This window comes from Sceloporus occidentalis, unplaced genomic scaffold, assembly GCF_023333645.1.
Source record: "Sceloporus occidentalis isolate IW3139 unplaced genomic scaffold, rSceOcc1.0.p SCAF_7, whole genome shotgun sequence".
Taxonomy (NCBI): Eukaryota; Metazoa; Chordata; class Lepidosauria; order Squamata; family Phrynosomatidae; genus Sceloporus; species Sceloporus occidentalis.
In genome coordinates this window covers 67,644,769-67,653,822 of record NW_028316987.1, presented here as the reverse complement: position 1 = coordinate 67,653,822, position 9,054 = coordinate 67,644,769, and positions in this window count along the sequence as shown.

The window sequence follows — 9,054 nt, the reverse complement described above, 5'->3', positions numbered from 1 at the left end:
TAAATTCAGGCTGTCCCATTTCACCACCAGACTAAGCATGTGGATAATTTCTTCCCCTCTGCCCTTCCCGCGCCATGCCCCACCCCATCTTCCTCCTCTTCTTCAACATCAGTTGTCCATGCTTTTTAAATCTCATTCTCATTTTCTACAATGGGCAGAAAAGGAATCATCGTTTCTCAAAAAAAATGTACCTATTTTGTATATGTGAGATGTTTAAATAAATTGTGAAAATTTGAAATAAAGCATGTCCAGTGTTCCAAAAGAAACCACTGAATGAGTAAAGTTCCTTGCTTAAGTGCATCAATGGATATTTGTGCACCTGTTTACTCTCCAACTCTCCTCATTCTTATTAGAATATGAAAAGGTTACACGATTCAGTGTAGCTTCCAGGGCAACTCACTACACCCATGCTTCTACTTTGGCGTTTCTGATTCATTTGATTCCAGAATATGTTAAGTCTACATTGTCCCTATTAAATGGTCATGTTAGGGCCGGGGATGTAAAGAGTAAAGAGATCTTGTTGCACCTTTGAGACTAACTGAAATAAAGAAGTTGGCAGTTTAAGTTTGTAGACTTAAGTCTATAAAGCTTAAGCAACTTAAGTTTGTAGACTCAAGTCTACAAAAGCTCATGCTGCCAACTTTCTTTCATTTAGCCTCAAAGTGCTACAAGATGTCTTTACATACTGATTTTACAGACTAACACAACTATATCTTTGAAATCTACCAGGGATGAGGATACTCTACCTTATGAGGCTTGATCCAACCCACTAGGATTCCATATTTAGCTGGTTAGCTTCTGCCATTGTCTCTGTTTCGAGATTGGAGATGTGAGGCTATTTAAAGTCCAAGAAGGTTTGTATGGAAATAAACTTGTTTTACACCTTGGAAATTTTTTGCATGAAACAACTGTGATATATACACCAATTAATACTTTTTCCAGCACAATCTGCTGTGTGCCATGTAGTCTGTACTGTACCTCTAAACTGGTCTGATAACTTCAGCTTCAGTGGAATATCCTTTCCCATTGCCAGTGTTGAAGAAAGTTTCAATTAGTAGTCAGTCCCATCAGTGGTTGCCCCTGGAATGGGAAGGAACACCATCTTGTTCTTTACATCTGTGTTCAGCTGGCTTTGAGGTGGTTACCTCTACTTTTGTGCACTGAGATCAGATAGAAGATTGAATCCTATTGGCTAGTCTTGATTTGAGTAGATATTGAATCAAATGTCAAATAATGCTTTAACATGTAGGTAAATCCTATTGACTGAATAGGCCTAGTTGAAACCAGCAATAGGATTTAGGACTGTGACTGCAAGCCAGCTTGCTGAAAGACACATGCTATTTGTATTTTCCACAATGTGAAATACAATGGAATATTGGGTGTGATTTTCAGAGGTACATCATTAAGAAATTACCATTCAGTTTTCACCACATCCCTCATTATGAAAAATGTAGCTTAACCTACCAACCCAATGGACAGAAATTACAAAGTACATTCAAAGCCAAGAAATAAGCTTTAACTTAACATTTTAAATTACTGTAACTTCTTACTCAGCTTGTAAAAATGCTGGAGAAAGACCTGTTCTGAACCCATTCCTTTGCTGGTTGCATGGTTAGCAAATGCTTATCATGCAGACCAAAGTGGGGCACTTCTTTCAGTTCAGTGGCCAAGTTCAGTTTCACAAAAGTCCACAGGGTAGCATTCCAGGACTGTGCCAAGGCCAAAGGAAAAAGAAAGGGAGAAAATACCAGTATTTTTTATTTAAGCTCTTAGTACCAATAATCAGCCCTTAGAAGAGGCACTTCAACCTTTTAGAGTAGGGAGAAAAACTGTACAAAAGCTAGGAAACCACCAAATTATGCTGTCAAGAAGTTATGGATATAAGTCTCTGAGGAAGCCTAGAATGGTGCTTCTCAGGCTCCTTGATGTGGGGAATCAGAAATTATTTTCTTCCACTGTGCCAGGGCCCTGTACCATATTTATGCCCATTGGCTACAATGATTTCTTTTACCAGGAAACTGGCCAGGGTTCAGCAGCCAATGGCTCACGGAGTGACATCTATCAAAGGACTACCGCTTTGAGTAACACTGGCCCAGAGGTCTGGTCTGGGGTCCAAGGAGGCATGAACTGGGGCCTCGGGGCCTAATGTTTGCCATCCCTGATCACTGGTGTTCCCAGACCCATTTCAGCCGGTGTGTGGCAGCAGCGCTATCAGAGGACAGGGCGGAAATGGTACCAGTGGAAGGATGGCCCGATTGGGTGTCACCCGTCTTCTGGGATATCACCCAGTGTGGGCCGCACTACTGAATCCCCCAATGATGCCACTGCCTCTGATTACAGCATCAGTCACTGAATCTTTGACTGTCACATAGGACTTTTTCACACAGGGAAAATCAGGGGCTTAAACATTTATTATCCCATGAAAATCGTGCAGTTGTGATTAGCATTTTCACACGAAGTCGTGATTAAATTAACGGAAAATCCTGTGAATCATTTGTTGCTGTTTATTGCCTGTCTATTGCCTGTTTATTCCTGGGATAATGGCAATTTAATCACGATGTGTCTGAAAATGTTAATAGCGATTGCACGATTTTCACAGGCTAATCAATGTTTAAATCCCCCTATTTTCCCTGTGTGATAAAGTCCATAGAGGTTAAAAGCAAAGAAATCCTGAAAAAGATAGGAACAACTCTATGAGAGATGCTAACAGTGTGTCTTTTAGCACAACAGTATAAAGGAGAGTATTTAATACATTACCAACTCTTTTAATCATTCCATCTGTTTCTAACAATCAAGACAGAAGTGTCCTTGCTTATTAGCTAAAGCAACAACACCCATGCATGCAAGAGTGTACAAACCAGCTGGGGAAACTTCAGGATTTGCCAAAAAATCTTTATATTTTTTTTAAGCAGGCACAGAATGCTGACTGTTGAGATGGCAATGGTAAATGGGAGATAAGAGAAATGGGATGGAATAGCTTGGAAAGCCAAGGAGAAACACTCCACACTGCAGTATTTTGTGGCAAGATCCCACTTGTTCTCTATGATGTCTTCAATAGCTATTTCCCATGAAATGTGTTTGAATCATAGAATCATAGAGTTGGAAGAGACCACAAGGGCCATCCTATTCCTGTTCTGTGTTCCTTTGTGGTGTTTAATGTGTCAGTATGTTTCATTTATTTGTTTGTTCCATGCTACAGCAATTGCTTCTTTGGACTGGATTCAAATTATGAGGCAAGGAAGGAAAAGGAAAAGGAAGGACAGAAAGTTTAAAATTAGGGACAAATATTTCAATTCTACTTCCATGTTCTTTCACTTTTTCCCACCTTCATTTCCACTCTGTGCCAGTCTGATGTGAATATTTTTAAATAAATAAATAAATAAACAAATAAATAAATAGCTATATTTTGGCATGTATGTTTTCACTGAACATTAATAGACACCCACACCCATTGTCTAAAGCATATTTGTACACATTTCACAGATGTATACTGTCCTTTCCCCCAAAAAAATGTGCACATGTTGACAAATACATTTTGCATTTGTTTATATTTTAATAAACTGCAAATTGTCTCTGTTTGCATGTTTAATTTCAGGCATTGTGTGAATCCATTTGGGGAAAAATCTTGACAGAGTGGATTCCTATATCACTATTTAAAATACACTGTTCTGAATTTCTATGACTACATTAAGAGACTTCCATCTCTTGTCTTAGAAAGGAAATGTTGAGTTCAAACAGAGTTATGGAATGTGTGCTCCTGGACTACAACTCCTATTTTCTCTCATCATCAGCTATACTAGTTAGAGATGCTGTCCTACAGCTGGAAAGCCACATGTTCCCCACCCCTGGAGTAAAACACTTCTGAAATTCAAGAGAGATGATTCACTTTGCCATTGGTATGGCTGTTAATGACTTTGGAAAGGATTTCCATTCTGAGTCTTTGGAGATGTTCTGCCATCACTAAGAATATTATAAAGGTGACAAAGGGCCTGAACAGACAGGCCAAAATAAAGCTGCTTTGGGTCACTTTGGAGATATGCTATTTAAATGACACACACATCTTTAGAGGCCAGAAGCTGCGTCAAAGCTGCGCTCCAATCCCTAAGACTGGAGCGTGGCTTTGTTGCGGCATCCAGCTTCTTAGGATGCATGCAGCATTTAAAATGCATATCTCCAAAGTGACCTGAAGCAGCTTTATTTTGGCCTGTCTGTTCGGGCCCAAAGACAATGCAGAGATATAATATTACCTTACTTATCTTTCTCTCTCCTTGGTGGAGTACTCACAAATAATTATTTTCTAGTCTCACAGGACTCCATAGCTTTGAAGAAAGGGTTCCCTAACTATTGCCCTAACTCATGTAGAGCCAATACAGTGACACTACAGGGTAATAAAGTCAGAGGACACATATACTGATTTCCTGCATTACTAGTTCATGAAGAGAACTGCAGACAGACTACTAATCACAGGATTCCTGAATGCTATTGGTCTTGGGAATAAAGTGATACAACAGAGTGGGGCCAAACCCATGTCAGTCCACTATTAAACTAATTTATCTATACCCCCTCAGCTTGGAGGCAACATAGTGATGTTATGTGCTCTCAGATACTGGATTCAACTTCATCCTCACTATTTAAAGTGTCTCCCCTGCAATTACGTCATAGGTTTCCATGCATCTGATTAAATGGAGAGCAATCCACAAAAGCGTCTGCCTCCACTTTGTAATAGTCAAGGTATGAGGATCCTATCATTTTATGAAAATGTTTTCCTAACAAATACAGCCATTCAGATTGGGGGTACTCACATCTTTGAAAACCCTTCCATTCCTCAATACAGTAGTAGTTTGAATGTGTTAAAATCAATCTTTTCTATTCTTCTTTTTTCCAAAAGGTGGCAGCCTTGACAAAGTATTTCAGCTTAGAGAGAAATATTTTTGATGTAAAGTGGAAGGCTTTCATGACCGGCATCCATAGTTTTTTGTGGGCTATGTGGCCACAGATGCTGGCGAAACGTCAGAAAGAAACTCTGCTAGAACATGGCCACATAGCCCGAAAAACCCACAAAAAAACAAAGATTTTTGAAATAAGCAGTTTATCTAACCTCAAAAAAAAAAAAAAAAAGATTTAATCTAGCAATCATTTACCATAAAAATTATTTTGTCCTTGCAACATCATTATGCATGTGCTCAAGTGACAATAAACATATATTACACCGAAAGAAAAGAAATGTAAAGTCTATGAATGTAAGGAGCTTCCATGTACGATGTATGGCAGTGCAACCAAATCATTTTTGCACAAAGTGCACAATTTATTGACAGAAATAAGCATTGCAAATTGTTGGAAGATTTGTTGGATGATTTTGCATTCTTTCTTCCCCTCCTTAGATAGATAGATAGATTTTCCTGCATGCAAATCCTGCTGTCTCCCCTCATCCAAACATCCTATTTGCTCCTACTGAATCACAGGGCAATAACTTTGCAAATTGGTAAGCAATCCAAAACCCCATATCTGTCAGTAAGTAAAGTGTGTAGTGAAGATCTGCCAGTAGTTTCTAATGGAACTCAGTCACCGGGCGTCAGTCAAAAGTGCAAGGAAACATTATCAATCATCTGATATAAAGAAGGGCTACTGCAGGAACGAGACATTTGGTGAATACGTTGGGACCATTTGATAGTCTGAAGAGTAGCACTTGAGGCTGGAAAATGGCTTGGCCCACTCCAAAACACAGGTATCACAGTCTCAGACTGAAATGTGGAAATGCACATCCTTTAGATATATCACTGTAAACCTGATTCCTTTGCACAACAGAGGATGGTGTCCATCCAGTTTTCTTGTGTGGATGTACCAGTTGACTCCCCTCAGGTCCAGAATGGACATGGACCCTCTTCTCCTTCACTTCTTCAGTACTCATGACAGGTGCAGTTATTGAATCTAACAGATGTGGCACTGCGACAACTTACAGAGGCAAAGACAGTGCCTGGATGAGCTTGATGACTTTTTAGCAGAACCAGATCAGTACTGAGACTATTTGAAAGACCTCTTATTGGATGATCCTTGTGAAAATTATACTTTCTGACCTCAGGTTCTCAGACTCTGTTCCTGATTGGTTTAAATCTTATTTGCCCGATAGATCCTTTGCAGTGGTCATGGATGGTAAGACTTCATCCTCTATTTCCTTATCTGTTGGCGTTCCCCAGGGCTCTGTTTTGGATCCCCTACTGTTCTCTCTTTACACATTGTCCCTAGGAAAACTTATCAGCTCTTTTGGTTTTTCCTATCATCTGTATACCGATGACACTCAGCTGTATCTTTCCACCCCTGACCTTTCTCCAGGGTTTGAACAGCAAGTTTCATCTTGTCTTACAGCTATCTCTCAGTGGATGCGGCATCAGCGCTCAAAGCTCAACATGTCCAAGACGGAGCTTCTTGTCTTTCCACCTAAGTCCACCCTTCAATACTCCTTTTCTGTTTCTGTTGACATCTCTATTCAACTGGTCTAGGAAGCCCACAGTCTTGGTTTCATTTTTTATTCTTCTCTGTCATGTATCCCCCAGATCCAGGGCACAGCCAAGGCCTGTAGATTTTTTCTCTACAATATTGCTAAACTCTGTCCATTTCTCTCGGCTTCTACTGCCACGACTCTGGTCCATGCCCTGGTGGTCTCACGACTAGATTATTGTAACCTCCTTCTGGCAGGGATTCCTCTCTCTCACCTCCATCCTTTAATTTCTGTCCAGCATTCAGCTGCATGCATTATTACATCCGCTCGCCACTTTGATCATGTTTCTCCTCTATTATCATCCCTTCACTGGGTCCTCTTCCCCTTCCATGTTCAGTATAAGCTCCTGTTGTTGACTTTTAAAGCCCTGCATAGACTGGCCCCTCTTTATTTATCAGATCTTCTTCCTCCTCACCTTCTCACTCATGCCCTCTATTCTGGTAGTCAAGGTCTGCTGTCCTAGCCTAGGATTTCCTCTGCCCCATCCCAGATTCGTCCCTTCTCACTTACTGCCCCTCATTCCTGGAATCTTCTTCCCCCAAAAGTACAGGTCTTCACTTCTTTAACCAATTTCAAAACTAAATTGAAGACTATATTGTTCAGGGAAGTGTTCCCAGGCATTGTGTGATTCTTTATCTGATTGTTATCTCATATTTGACTTGATATTTGATGTTTTTAACTTGTTGCCTGCTTATTTTATCTAATTCTATCTTGTGTTATTATCTATTGCTTTATACATATAAGTGGCCCTTCTTATACACTGATTTTTTTATACACGGATTCAATATCCATGGTTTGAAAATGTTCAAAAAAAGTATAAATTTCAAATATCAAACCTTGATTTTCCATTTTTTAATAAGGGACATCATTTTGCTATGTCATTATATTTAATGGGATTTGAGCATTCACGGATTTTGTTATCCACGGGGGATCTTGGAACCAAACCCCAGTGTATAACAAGGGTCCACTGTATTTTGTTATTATCCTGTAGAATGTACGCCTTTGGCAGGTTTCATTGTTATCAATTTTATTGATTGTATGTACAGCGATGTGTAAATCTACAGCATGATATAAATAAAGTATTATTATTATTATTATTATTATTATTATTATTATTAAGATTGTTTAGAAGACCTGCTGGGAGAATGCATCACAATGACTGAGTTAGGTGGGGGATGCTGGAAAAGTAAAGTTGCTTCCTCATATTGAATGCTATATGATTTTTTCTTCTGATGAGACAGAAGAATATATAGCCCATAATTTTAGGATGAGATCAGAAAATGCTGGTAAGGGGGGAAGCATTGGCAGTTGAACTATGTCGGATCTGACATACTGAGATACTGGATCAGACACAGGTGGAGGTTATGATAAAGCATCCAAACCAAGGGATTTGGCCATCCTACAGATTTGTTCACTGCATGATCTAATAATGTCCTTTGACACAGAAAGTGATGTTGTGCCTGCAGCATTGGGATCCAGACAGAAAGTCAGTGGAGAGGGGCAGACAGAGAGAGAAAAAATCTGATTAATAATCTTCCACTGAGGATCTCTCAGAAACCTGTGTGTCTTTGAAGTATCAGAAACAAGTTGAGATACAAGAGTGGAGGAAGTCATTGTGACAGTCTCAGTAGATATGGAAAGTCTTACCGAAGTAGTTGAGGCTGTAACAACGAGGCCGACAGCATTTAAATTGATAGAGACAAGTAGCAAAGTCACTGGAGTGAGAGAGAAAGTGGGAAAGGTTCTTACCAAAAGCTACTTATCTCTAGCTTTCAACTGAGTCTCTAGGCAGCCACAACCCCCTCGTTTATACGTCACAGAAACCATGAAGCAGCAGTTATGGTTCTTATTTATTGTGTCTGCCTCCTGCCAATTTCATCAATGCCAATATTTTTTCATTTCATCAGTGCCAATAAATATATATTTAGTTTGAATTGTTATCAATGCCAATATTGTGCCCACCCCCTGCCAATTTTCATCAGCCTCCATGAAGTTTGGTGAATTTAACTCTTGCAGCACATAGAAAACAAGGACTGGAGAACATGCAGCCTTCCAGATGATGTTGGATGGTAACTTGAGTCATCCCTCGCCATCTGTTATGCTGGCTAGGACTAACTGGAACTACATTCCAAGAACTCCCAGACAGTCATATGATTTCCACCTCTGATTTATATAATAAAATGGACCAACGTGTTGAGTTTTTTAAAAGTACAATATTGGCAAAGACTAAGAAGGTGCTGATTTTCAACAACTGAATCCCAGAGAGGAAATCATGGGATATGCTGATGGTGATCTGTACAAAGGAATGGCCTGTCTAGCTTCTCAATGTATGGGTGTACATTGATCAATTTCATTGATTTAAGTGAGACATCTGTGGGTTTTTCAGTGAACTGCAACTTCTCCAGGCACAGAAAGAAAACAAGAAGAGCACTAGTATCTTAAAGAAAGGCAGTATAAGTATTAAAATTTGAATCTTGTATACAAGAGGGAATATTTAATAATCTAGCTCTTGTTCTGCAACTTTACAGTTCCTGTAAGCATAAAGCATCTCTCTACAT